Genomic DNA, 6,000 nt, shown 5'->3' with positions numbered 1-6,000 from the left:
GTATATCATTCAAAAGAGTGAGACAATTCATATGACTATCAAGTGGAGTATCATTTTAATTTATTCTGTTGAAAATGCCTCACACAACCATAGTATTCGACGCAGGAGGGCAAAATATATCAGAAAGAACTTGCCTCACATAAAGTTTACATTGCACATTTCAAATATCCCAGTGTAAGAAATGTCATCTGCTCATGTTGTTTCACAAGTGAATTTGCCCTATAGACTCCTGGATTGTTTACGTAGTCTCTAGATTATTGTGCGTGGACCAGTCATAACCCAGTACATGCTTTCTTTAATATGGTACTTACATGCACTCCCAGTGTGGCGCCTGTTAGCAAGAGACACGTGTGGAACTTTGGCAGTTGACCAGGTTGCATAAAATAGGTGACAAATCTTAGTAGTGAGAGTATTCTGAATTGGTTGTAGAAATAAAGGCCACTCTCATCTAGTTACAAGTGGGCTCAGAAATGGGACAGCACTGTATAATAACATCCCCACTGCCAAATATGACTCATATGTCCTGCGGGTCAGACACCAAAAACTTACAAGCACCTCCATCAATTTTTTATTTGTGGATTAAATAAATGAAGTGAGGTTGGTGGCATGAGGGGCAAATGTAGAGGTGTGTGAGTGTGTGTTTGTGTAGTGTGAGTCAAAGCTCCCAAAAATGAAAACACTTTTGGCTCTTTTTCTATGTAAGTTTTATTTAGGATATCAAGATCTAAACAAGATAATTGATAAAAACACAATTAGTAATACCCCATGCTCTAATAACAGTCTAAAAGATGATCAGCAACCTCGCAAAATTATATCAGTGAACCATTTTGTACAGTTTTTTTAAGTGTGTTGCCTCCCATAGACTGCAGAGCTTCCAATAATTTCAAGAGTGGTTTGAATCCTGTTGGCTTGCATTTGTGCACAGGCTTTTCAAAAAGTTCACAAAAGTCCCTAAAGAATAAGCTGGCAAAACGTTTTTTGAAAAATAAAAATTGCAAAAAGGGGGCCTCTACTGCAGTAGGCACTTTCTGGCTGGCATACAGGACCAGAGAAGAATTCACATACCTTGTTTTAGCTGTGCTTCACTACTTTACTATTTCCAAGTCAGATGTTCTTCAACAAGATTTATGGTAGTCTCCAGGGGCTGGGGATGAGTGCTGGCTTCTGGGATTTGATAAGACCCCGCATGAGATTCAGAAGTCCTCTGGTATTAAGAAACAAGAAGGAAGTAGTAAAAGGTCAAAATAAATCAATGGAGCCAGATGTTCCCTACATTTGGAAATCTATCTTTCACTCTCCTGTGTCATGTGTTATTATGGTTATATACTGGCAATACCCCCCTGTTGATGCTTTCAGACTAAACTAATGTAGTAGGGATCAGGGGATTTCTGCTGCTCTTCATTGCATATAAGCTTCTGATTACATTACATCTGGTGATTTAAACTGATATAAAAATCACAAAGAATTATATGCATTAGTGGAGTAAAATGTTCTGGCAAGATCAGGATTTTGTTCAGGGGGCAACTCAGCTGACAAAACATATGTGGATCAGACCCTCCAGTTATTGGCCTGGTATTCTGAGTATTATCATAGGAATCGTAAGAGTCAGCATGCCAAGGGAAACATTTGTATTATCTCCATTTTGGCATTAAGATCTACTGCTACCCAAACAAACCAAATCACCTTAGGGCCTACACCTGTAACCCTTCCTTGCTAACATTTGGAAGGTTGTAAATTGGGTCCTGTGTTCAGGAACAGTTAATGATTGACTGGTTAAGTGAATAATGTTGAATTTTGTGTTTAGGAATTATTACACACACAAAACTATCACTAGATTTCACATAAAGAATGCCTTAGGGGTTTTCTATGATTTTTTTTTAAAAGAACATTTCTGTATTGTGATTATGACACATGGGATAGAATATATATCGAGTCACAACACATCCAGTGCAGACTGCTGAGTCATTTCTCTTAACTTTATGATACCATCACCTCTTTCCACAGGACTAAGGCCCTCATTTAGAGTATGGCTACAGACTACTGTATGGCTGGGATGGTTGGAACACTGCCTGGGCTAGCTCAGTCAAGACGGAATGCCATATCTAGTGAAGACCATCATGTAAGAAGAATCTGTGCCTTGAAGCTATTCCATTGTGAAAGCAAAAATTGTATATGTTTTTTAAAATAAAATCAGTAATTAACCATCATTACCAAAACAGACTAAAATTCCCTTTAATCATTTCATGTATTGGCAACCTTACGGTGAGATCCTAAACATAAAAACTATTAAAATTCACTACTTAGTCTTAGTTTTGCAACCACAGTTCTACCACAATATCAAAGTTGGACAATTTACTTACACTTATATCTATTCCACAATATTGACTATTAACATATGGTCAAGGAAAGAAGATGTGGGCGTAAAATAGTTAAAGTCTACGTCCCTATATATTCTTTCCTTGTGGTTTCTTGGTTGTCAATATTGTGAAGTCTATATGTGTGCAGGTCAATACCGTACACCCTATTCGGGCAAGCAATCCATCCACAACGCCAAAATAGACAGCCTGTGTCTTCACATGGACTCGCACATTATTTCATTATTAGTACCAATTGCAATGTTTACTCATTTAATTTATTGTCCCTATGTTTATTTATTTATTTGGAATACATGAGCACAGCATAACCTTTCCAAAGAGACACTCTCTTACATGCAAAATATGAGTAAGATACATGCTGTATTTCAACTCAGCATTCTAGGTGACAGTCCACAACAATATTAATGAATCATGAATGGAGTTAGAACAGCCTTTCTCCTCTATTTAACATTTTCAGCAACATCTAGACATTGACAGTGGTCCTGCAGCCTTACATTTATGTCTCTCAGGGCATGCATTATTTGTCAGTGAAACTGTTGTCCATCTTAATGTGATGAAAAGAGCGTTAGATCATTAATGATGCCATCAAAGGTGCATTTTGTAATGCCTTCTGTAATGTCATATAAGAGGCCATGAGAAGTGCATCAATCAATCACGTGTTTGTTAGGCGCTACTACTCACCTGTAAGGGTCTCAAGGCACATGGGTGTGTTACTGTTGTACATTTAATTCTGTTTAATTGCAGTGATTCTTATGTTTTAGATCATACTATATCATAAGCATAATTGCAGAGTTGCTAGGTACATATACAAATAAAACAAAAATTGCCTTTTGAGACACTCACCCCCAGTCACTGTTCTGGTTTGAATCCATCATCAATCTTTAGCTCGCTTACCCACCCAAGTTCAGACCCAGCTATTTGCAAATCAGTCTTGACCATGTGCTTCATGGGAACAGTCCAGCCGGGAACAGTCCAGCCCTAACTGCGAAGCCAGGTCTTTCCTGGACTGGTAACAAGCATCCTGGAATTTTGTTTTGACGTAACACCCCTCATCGGCCTCGCGAGCTCGAATCAAGTGGCAAAGTGAGCAAGGGACCCATGTCTGGGCGTACCCTGCCTACTTAGGACAAACAAAGCAAACACAAGGAGAGGATGGGCGGAGTGTTGAAATGTTTCAGACCCTCACCCCCTGTCACAGATCCCGGTTGAATACATCATCGGTCTTTGGATCACCTCCCCACCCCAGTTCAGACCCAGCAATATGCAATTCAGCCTTTACCCTGTGCCTCATCGGAACAGTTCAGCCCGAACTGCGAAGCCAGGTCTTCCCTGGACCGGATAAAAGCATCCTGGGACCGGTTTTGGAATAACACCCCTCATCAGCGTGGCTAGCTTGAATCCAGTGGCAAAGTGAGCAAGGGACCGACGTCTGGGCATACCATGCCAACTTAGGGCAAACAAAGCAAATACAAGGAGATGATGGGTGTAGCGCAGAAACCTGTCAGACACTCACCCCTAGTCACTGATCTGGGTTGAATCCACCATGGTTCTTTTGCTCACTTTGCCACCCCAGTTCAGACCCTCCAATATGCAAATCAGTATTGACCCTGTGCCTCATGGGAACAATCTAGCCCTAACTGCCAAACCAGATATTCCCTGGACCACAAACAAGCATCCTAGGAACGGTTTCAGGGTAAAACCCATCAATAGCCAGGCTAGCTTGAATCAAGTGGCAATATGAGCAAGGTACCCACATCTTGGCATACTCTGTCAACTTAGGGCAAACTAAGCAAACACAAGGACATGATTGATGAGGCTATGAAACTTTCTCACACACTCACCCCGTCGCAGATCTGTGTTGAATCCATCATCGTTCTTTACCTCCCTTTGCCACCCCAGTTCACACCCAGCAATATGCAAATCAGCCTTTACCCTGTGCCTCATCGGAACAGTCCAGCCTGAACTGCGAAGCCAGGTCTTCCCTGGACTTGAAACAAGCACCCTGGGACCGGTTTTGGTGTAACACCCCTCATCAGCCTGGCCAGCTTGAATCCAGTGCCAAAGTGAGCACCCTACACATGTCTGGGCATACCCAGCCAACTTAGGGCAAACAAAGAAAACACAAGGAGATGATGGATGGAGCGCAGAAACTTTTCAGACACTCACCCTTAGACACTGATCTGGGTTGAATCCATCATGGTTCTGTAGCTCACTTTGCCACCTCAGTACAGACCCAGCAATAAGCAAATCAGTCTTGACCATGTGTCTCATGGGAACAGTCAACCCCGAACTGCCAAGCCAGGTCTTCCCTGGACTGAAAACAAGCATCCTAGGACCGGTTTCAGGGAAACGCCCCTATCAGCCAGGCTAGCTTAAATCCAGTGGCAAAGTGAGCACGGTTGAATAAGTGGCCACGGATTATGCTGGCGAGTTGGGCCATGTAGGTGTTGAACAGGATAGGGCTATGAAACTCCCCAGATGAGGTTGGTGGCTGTTGGGGTAAAGTGAGTCAGGCTGATCAAATGGGCGTTGCCTGTGAGGAAGGAGCTCATGCACTGCAGCACAAGTACTTGAATGCCAGCTTTGTGTAGTCATTGGATGAGGATAGGGTAGGAGACAGTATTGAAAGTGGCAGATAGGTCCAGCAGGACCAGGGTAATGTTGTCACCAAATCCATGATCAGTCAGATGTCTTCCAAGGTAGCAATGGTCTGTGGTTGTGTCTAGATCCAGATTGAGTGGTGTCGTGGAAGTTGTTGTCTTCGAGGTGTGCAGATAGATGTTTGTTTATCTTATTTTCAACGACTTTCAGCAGTTAAGGTAGTAAGGCGATGAACTGGTAGCTGACTAGGCTCTTCAGATTGGCTGAGGGTTGAGAATTTACTCTGACATGTTTCCAGGCATCCAGAAAAGTGGCCATGTTTCAGTCATTCAGGATCAAGGTGACGGCTGTGCTGATAGGGATCAGTCTTTTGGTGACGACTTAGTGAGGACAGGGGCTAGAGGGTGCTCTTGAGTGTATGGGCTGCATGGTCATTGCAGTTTCTTGAGCTGAAATAGTGAGCCAGACAGTCAGGGAGGTACTCTTGGTGTTAGTTGTGATGGAAAGAAGTGCTGCCAGGACAGATAGGTCCAGTTAAGGTTTGAAGTTGTCTTAGATCCTGGTGAATTTGTATCTGAAAAAGAGTGACATCTGGGTGCAGAGGTGCTGCGAGGAGGGTGCCACTGGTGGAGCTTGCAATAGAAGAGGTGAAATCTTTCACAATTGTGAAAATGAACTTAGCCCTGTTGATGTTGCTTCAATACAGTCGATGAGCATGGAGTTTTTGGTAGGTCTGATTTGTTGATGACAGTGTCTGATGGAGGATCTGTAATTGCCCTTGTCGGTGTCATCCTGTCTTTGTCTCCCTCTGTGTTCCATTTGCTTGCAGTGGCATTTGGTGAGTCTGAACTCTTTGGTATTGTAGCTCACCTGCAGACTGGTTCTTGAGGCTTTGGGGGTTTTGAGTAGAGCCAGGGTGTCTGTACAGGCAGTGATCCAGGTGCAGAAATTGGAAATGTATCTGAGGAGGTTGTTGTGGTGTTGCAGTGGGTCTTGTAGAAGCTCTAAAGACCATGGTCCTTCT

This window comes from Lissotriton vulgaris, chromosome 6, assembly GCF_964263255.1.
Source record: "Lissotriton vulgaris chromosome 6, aLisVul1.2, whole genome shotgun sequence".
Taxonomy (NCBI): domain Eukaryota; kingdom Metazoa; phylum Chordata; class Amphibia; order Caudata; family Salamandridae; genus Lissotriton; species Lissotriton vulgaris.
Note: the sequence above shows the minus strand (reverse complement) of the source record.